Below are 8,258 nucleotides of genomic sequence, written 5' to 3' on the forward strand. Positions count from 1 at the left end.
TTTTTTTTTATAAATGAATATATTACGAGTGTAGGGGCATCTGTATTCGGCCTGAACGTAATGAAACAGGCGTACTGTTTACATGTATTTGACTGCATTCAGCACTGCGCAGACAAATCAATCTATGACATCAAAGTTCCGCGAGAGCCATTCAAAAGCTTATCACTCGCGCGTTACATTGATCTCATGTGTCAATCGATCTGCGCCGCGCAGGTTGCAGTCAGCCTACATGAAGCCTAGCCTACATACAGCCTACATAAAACACGACTGCCTTCTACAGGTTTTGTATTTCCTGCGCCGAACATTTGACCCCCCTTCGATAGACTGCTGCAGAATGCCGGAAGTCCTCACGGCATTCTTCTCTCCGAGACGGGCTTTTTTAAAGGCCACATCTGTACATATACTTTTTTATACAGTCTTGTGTATATACAGTCTCGCAATTGGTCCAGTAATCAGTTCCAGTCTGGGTCGATTCTGTCTACTTCCAGCAATGGGAGTGAGTCCAGAAGATCCAACTCCTCCATCAGCATTTGTATATATTGCCCGAAAAGGGAGTGGACTGTTTTGTCAATCAGGGCATGTAGAATAGGTATTCCACAGCAAGCAACAAAAGCTATAACCAACAAAACTATCAGAAGGGTCATGCCTATACGCGTTAATCCTGCCATCCAGTCTCCTGAGAACAACCACTTGTACCATGCAGGATCTGGTGTGTCAGTGTTATGGACCATCTGGTCTCGGGCCTTTTTCATGCGGGTAAACAACGTGGTTAGTGGTCCCATGGGGCCTGTGTGTAAAGGAATGACGGCGCAACATTCCGTACCGATTATCTCACATACTCCCTGATCTGGCCCGCACATTTGGTCTAACGCAAAGCGGTTCTATGTTTTATGTTGATATTAATCCCAAGGCGGCGATGGTATGATTAATGAAGCGCTGCTGATTGTACCATATGTAGTTTATCCACTTCATGTTCCTATGTACCTGTACTCCCGGCAGAAGGACTGCCCATGCCGTGGAGGTGGCTTGGGATAAGGCTCTATGTTCCTCTGGGACACCTAGGGGTTCTCCTTTCCAGTTGATATATATCTCAGGGTCTTCGGACCAAGAGGGGAGCGCAGAGGAATTACTGGGACGCAGATATTTTGAAATGTCATGTTGTGGACGTGAACATGGGGTTTATATGATTCAAAGAACGAAGTTTTCTGTTGTGCGGAAGGATACATAGATGTGGCATGAAAACTATAGTACCATAAGGCATGTATCAGTCTACAGTGTTTGCCTTTGTCGCCATCTGCAGGCTGTCCTGTGACAACAACACTCATTGCTGGATATACAGTCACTTCACCTGACCGCCTAATACGAAACTTCAGGGTCAGGGTGTAATGAATCGACGATTGGTTACTAGCCCACGCTACTGGGTCGGGGACTGACTCTGGAAGAGGGCCTGTGTACATACATCGAGCGAGTACATAACAAAGTAATTTGTATTGCTTTGTATTGTCTTTTGCTTGCTAGCATAGGCAAGTAGACCTAGGGCGCACTTCATGTGTCCTTCTATAGCTGTTTGGGCCGTTTCATTGGTAACTCCGGTTAATGTGGGATATGATCCTTTCCCTTGAAAAATTGTATGGCCATTAATAGTGGCAGACCCTGTGCCTGTATTTCTTTTTGGCCTTGAACCACCGCTAACCGCCTCAGAAGGTTCCTGGACCTTGGCACTGTCAAGAGGTTGTGGGATTGCGGTATGGATCTCTACTGTGAGAAAGCCTATTATGATTGCTAGGTTCAATATTAATGCTATTACATCCGCTTTATAAAAGATCTGGGCAGTTAGTCTATCTTCATTTTGTTTGTCAGTCTTATTGGATTTATCTATCGGTTTATCTACTTTGTTCTTGTTTTCGAACATGGCTGACGGGTGCATGTTTACAGTTTTAGTCTTGAAATAAGGAGTCAAATATCGGAACGTCTTCTGGCGGGTGGATGTCAGCGGTTTCTTGGTGTGAACGTGCTTTAACTCTGGCTCGAGTTCCACTGGCTGGGCCCGTCACTGGTTCAGGACCAAAGGGGTCACTTTCGACTTCGTCGTCGGATTGAGGGGGATTATATTGCCTTTTAGTTGACAGCGATCTCCCCCAGTTCTTCCCTGATTGTGAGGTAGGCTGCAGATCCGCCGGCTGCTGCCCTGCCCCAGATGTGGCACGACGATCCTCGGTCTCCGGCCCTGAGATGGGTGGCTGTGTCTGGGGCTGTGGCTCTGTCTTTGAGGTTGAGGACTCCTCCCCAGGGTCTGCAACAGCAACAGGCGACTGTTAGAGCTTTTATTTCTGCCAGTTGTGCTGAACATGGTTGTGGGACAGTTACCTCACTAATTGTTCAGTATACATTTTCAATGAGGTCATATTCTACTACTGCATAACCAGCTTTATTTCCTTCATGGGTGCAATAACATGATCCATCCACAAAGAAAATACATTGAGCTCCTAAAAGAGGTTGAGATTCCAAATCTGGTCATGCTTTCAAAAACTTTTTAAATTCCTCCATACAATTGAGTGGAGTTCCTTCAGTTGGCAGTACTATTCTCTCAGCTGGGTTCACTGTATTGCACCATTCAATAGTCAATTCTGGTGCTGATAATATTACATCATATCCTGTGTGTCTTGCATTGGTTAGTACAAATGCCTGACTCGTCAACAGTGCATGCAATGCATGTGATGTATTTAGGGTTACTGGGTGACCCATTGTTATTGTAGAAGCTTTTTGGTACGCAAATGCAGCTGCTGATATTGCTTGGTAGCAAGGTGGCATGCCTTTTTCAACTATGTCTAGAGCCGTGCTAAAATAGGCAATTGGTTGTTTTCCTACACCGTGTTGTTGTTGCATCACTACAGCAGACACAAATCCTTGTCTCTCTGACACATATAAGTGAAACGGTTTGCTATAATCTAGACTAGCTAGCGCTGGGGCTGAAGCTAGTGTACTTTTCAACATTTCAAATGCTGCTTGTGCTTCTGATGTCCATGTTAGCTGTGCATTAGGCTTAGCCTGATCGACAGCTTTTATCATGTCTCTAAGTGGTTGTACATTTAAGGCAAACTCGCATATACATGGCCTGCTAAATCCTGCCATGCCTAGGAATAATAACATTTGTCGTACGTTTTGAGGTCGTGGTGCCTCATGTATAGCCTGTACGTGAGCCGGCAATATCTTTTGCGTTGTTCCTTATAACACTCTTCCCAAATATTCCACCTTTTTCCGGCAGAATTGTAACTTTTCTTTGCTAACTTTATGCCCATTGTCTGCTAGGGTCGTCAGTAGTGCTATTGAATCCTGCAAACACTGTTCCTTTGTTTGGCTACAGATCAACAAATCATCAACATATTGAACTATGAGGCTTTCCATTTGTAAATTTATTAAATCTCTAAGTAATACTCGATTAAATATTGACGGACTTTCACAGTACCCTTGAGGTAATCTTGTGTAAGTATACTGTTTCCCACGATACGTGAATGCAAACAAGTGCTGAGAGTCCGGGTGCAATGAAACACTAAAAAATCCTGCTAAAAAAACAGCATTACTGGTCCAGCATAAGGTATGTTTTTCATGCTGGGACCAGCCTGGGATGGTGGTATGCTGGTCCAGCATTAGGTGCTGGTTGCTGGTGTGCTGGCCGACCAGCTTGGGATGGTGGTATGATGGTCCAGCATTAGGTGCTGGTTGCTGGTGTGCTGGCCGACCAGCCTGGGATGGTGGTATGCTGGTCCAGCATTAGGTGCTGGTTGCTGGTGTGCTGGCCGACCAGCCTGGGATGGTGGTGTGCTGGCCGACCAGCCTGGGATGGTGGTGTGCTGGCCGACCAGCCTGGGATGCTGGCCAACCAGCCTGGGATGCTGGTGTGCTGGCCGACCAGCCCGGGATGCTGGTGCGCTGGTCAACATATGTTGTCTTTTGGATGCTAGTATAATCCCAGCAAGACCACAACAAAACCCATTTGTTACATATCACATTTCTTAGTGCACATTCATAGTTAAATAAAGACCAAGACTATTTTCTAGAGAATTGTAATTCACTTTTTAATAAAGAAAAACATTCTGGATATTCCTATCATTTACATGGCTTTATATATATATATATATATATATATATATATATATATATATATATATATATATATATATATATATATGTATATACATGTATATATATATATACATATATATATATATATATATATATATAAATATATATATATATATATATATATTTATATACCCCTCCCAAGGCAAACAGGTCCTGGGTGACGGGCCAGACAAAGAGCGGTTCAATACCCCTTATGAAGAAAAATACAGCAAGGTCCATGACGTCGCCCGGTATGGCACAACCGGGGCCCCACCCTGGAGCCAGGCCCGGGGTTGGGGCTCGCATGCGAGCGCCTGGTGGCCGGGTCTTACCCCACGGGGCCCGGCCGGGCTCAGCCTGAAGGAGCGACGTGGGGCCGAACTCCTGTGGGCCCACCACCTGCAGGAGAAACCGTAAGGGGCTGGTGCAATGTGGATTGGATGGCAGTCGAAGGCGGGAGCCTAGGCGACCCAATCCCTGGACACGGAATCTGGCTCTAGGGACATGGAATGTCACCTCGCTGGGGGGGAAGGAGCCTGAGCTGGTGCGGGAGGTTGAGAGATACCGACTAGATATAGTTGGGCTCGCCTCCACGCATAGCTTGGGCTCTGGAACCCAACTCCTCGAGAGAGGCTGGGCTCTCTACTACTCTGGAGTTGCCCGCGGTGAGAGGCGGCGGGCTGGTGTGGGCTTGCTCATAGCCCCCCAGCTCAGCAGCCATGTGTTGGAGTTTACCCCGGTGAACGAGAGGGTCGTTTCCCTGCGCCTTCAGGTCAGGGAGAGGTCTCTCACTGTTATTTGTGCTTACAGGCCAAATGGCAGTGTAGAGTACCCGACCTTCTTGGCGTCTCTGGGAGGGGTGTTGGAAAGTGCTCCGACTGGGGACTCAGTCGTTCTACTGGGGGACTTCAACTCCCACGTGGGCAGCGACAGTGACACCTGGAGGGGCGTGATTGGGAGGAACGGCCCCCCCGACCTGAACCCGAGTGGTGTTCTGTTATTGGACTTCTGTGCTAGTCATAGTTTGTCCATAACGAACACCATGTTCAAGCATAAGGGTGTCCATCAGTACACATGGCATCAGGTCCTGATGCCATGTGTACTGATGGACACCCTAGGTCGGAAGTCGTTGATCGACCTCCGACCTAGGGTGTCCTGATGCCATGTGTACTGATAGACACCCTAGGTCGGAAGTCGATGATCGACTTTGTGGTTGTTTCATCTGACCTCTGGCCGTATGTCTTGGACACTCGGGTAAAGAGAGGGGCGGAGCTGTCAACTGATCACCACCTGGTGGTGAGTTGGATCCGATGGCCGGGGAGGAAGTTGGACAGACTTGGCAGACCCAAACGTACTGTGAGGGTCCGCTGGGAATGTTTGGCAGAATCTCCGGTCAGAGAGATCTTCAACTCCCACCTCCAGCAGAGTTTCAACCAGATCCCGAGGGAGGTTGGAGACATTGAGTCCGAGTGGACCATGTTCTCCACCTCTATTGTCGATGCGGCCGCGTGTAGCTGTGGCCGTAAGGTCTCCGGTGCCTGTCGTGGCGGCAATCCCCGAACCCGGTGGTGGACCCTGGAAATAAGGGATGCCGTCAAGCTGAAGAAGGAGTCCTATCGAGCCTGGTTGGCTCGGGGGACTCCAGAGGCAGCTAATAGGTACCGGAGGGCCAAGCGAGCTTCAGCCCGGGTGGTTGCAGAGGCAAAAACTCGGGTCTGGGAGGAGTTCGGTGATGCCATGGAGAAGGACTATTGGTTGGCCTCGAAGAAATTCTGGCAAACCGTCCGGCACCTCAGGAGGGGGAAGCAGTGCCCTGCTCACACTTTTTACAGTGGGAGTGGGAAACTGCTGACTTCGACTGGGGACATTCTCGGACGGTGGAAGGAGTACTTCGAGGATCTCCTCAACCCCACCGACATGTCTTCCACTGAGGAAGCAGAGGCAGAGGGCTCAGTTGAGGACTCGTCGATCCCCCAAGCTGAGGTCACTGAGGTGGTTGAGAAGCTCCTCAGTGGCAAGGCACCGGGGGTGGATGAGATCTGCCCTGAGTACCTCAAGTCTCTGGATGTTGTGGGGCTGTCTTGGTTGACACGCCTCTGCAACATTGCGTGGCGGCTGGGGACAGTGCCTCTGGACTGGCAGACTTTCTGTTTAAGAAAGGGGACCGGAGGGTGTGTTCCAACTACAGGGGGATCACACTCCTCAGCCTCCGCGGAAAAGTCTATGCCAGGGTACTGGAGAGGAGAATTCGGCCGATAGTCGAACCTCGGATTCAGGAGGAACAATGCGGGTTTCGTCCTGGTCGTGGAGCACTGGACCATCTCTATACCCTCTCCAGGTTGCTGGAGGGTTCATGGGAGTTTGCCCAAGCAGTCCACATGTGCTTTGTGGATCTGGAGAAGGCATTCGACTGTGTCCCTCGTGGTGATCTGTGGGGGGTGCTCTGGGAGTATGGGGGCCCTCTGGGAGTATGGGGGCCCTCTGCTAAGGGCTGTCCGGTCCCTATATGAAACTATCGGAGTTTGGTTCGCATTGCCGGCAGTAAGTCAGACTTGTTCCCGGTGCATGTTGGACTCCAACAGGGCTGCCCTTTGTCACCGGTCCTGTTCATTATTTATATGGACAGGATTTCTAGGCGCAGTCGGGGGCCGGAGGGAGTCCAGTTTGGGGACCACGGGATTTCGTCTCTGCTTTTTGCAGATGATGTTGTCCTGTTGGCTTCTTCAAATCAGGACCTTCAGCGTGCACTGGGACGGTTTGCAGCCGAGTGTGAAGCGGCGGGGATGAGAATCAGCACCTCCAAGTCCGAGGCCATGGTTCTCAAGGAAAAGGGTGGCTTGCCCCCTTCAGGTTGGTGGAAAGCTCCTGCCTCAAGTGGAGGAGTTTAAGTATCTTGGGGTCTTGTTCACGAGTGAGGGAAGGATGGAGCGGGAGATCGACAGGTGGATCGGTGTATCTTCTGCAGTGATGCGGTCGATATACTGGTCTGTTGTGGTGAAGAAACAGCTGAGCCGCAAGGCGAAGCTCTCTATTTACCAGTCGATCTACGTTACTACCCTCACCTATGGTCATGAGCTTTGGGTCATGACCGAAAGGACAAGATCCCGGATACAGGTGGCCGAAATGAGTTTCCTCCGCAGGGTGGCTGGGCGCTCCCTTAGAGATAGGGTGAGGAGCTCGGTCACTCGGGAGGAGCTCAGAGTAGAGCCGCTGCTCCTCCACATCGAGAGGAGTCAGCTGAGGTGGCTCGGGCATCTGTTCCGGATGCCTCCTGGACACGCTGGAGGGACTATGTCTCTCGGCTGCTCTATACCTTCTTTATTCTCTGAAAAATTATAGAAACAAAATAAGAAACAAAACAATATATCACTCATTTGTTTATATTGTGCAGTGAATGAGTTACGATAAAACAGCTACTGCTTAAGTTACATACCTAAATACATCAGTATTTGTGCCCTGAAGAAGTCTTGCTTCCATCGTACCCAATAAACCTGAGTTTGGTCAAACATGTTGTAGTTAAAGTCCTTAATTTCGCTAGTTGAAACAACTGCCGTGCAGCCATCATCCAGGTACTTCACATATGCCAACATTCTGATTCCCAGTGATCAGCAGATTCGTCGTGTAGAAGCGGAAGCTTTTTATTTACCCCAAAACAAAATCCTAATTACTGTGGCAAAATAACGCTAAATTAGATAGGAGCCTGTGCCTATCTCAGGAGTCATTGGGCATCAAGGCAGGATACACCCTGGACGGAGTGCCAACCCATCGCAGGGCACACACACACTCATTCACTCACGCAATCACACACTAGGGACAATTTTTCCAGAGATGCCAATCAGCCTACCATGCATGTCTTTGGACCGGGGGAGGAAACCGGAGTACCCGGAGGAAACCCCCAAGGCACGGGGAGAAGATGCAAACTCCACACACACAAAGTGGAGGCGGGAATCGAACCCCGACCTGGAGGTGTGAGGCGAACGTGCTAACCACTAAGCCACCGTGCCCCCTCCTTCTTCTTAATTGAGACAAATGGATATATATTTATATATATATTCATTCATTCATTCATTCATCTTCTACCGCTTATCCGAACTACCTCGGGTCACGGGGAGCCTGTGCCTATCTCAGGCGTCATT

The sequence above is a fragment of the Tachysurus vachellii genome, chromosome 6 (genome assembly GCF_030014155.1).
Source record: "Tachysurus vachellii isolate PV-2020 chromosome 6, HZAU_Pvac_v1, whole genome shotgun sequence".
NCBI lineage: Eukaryota > Metazoa > Chordata > Actinopteri > Siluriformes > Bagridae > Tachysurus > Tachysurus vachellii.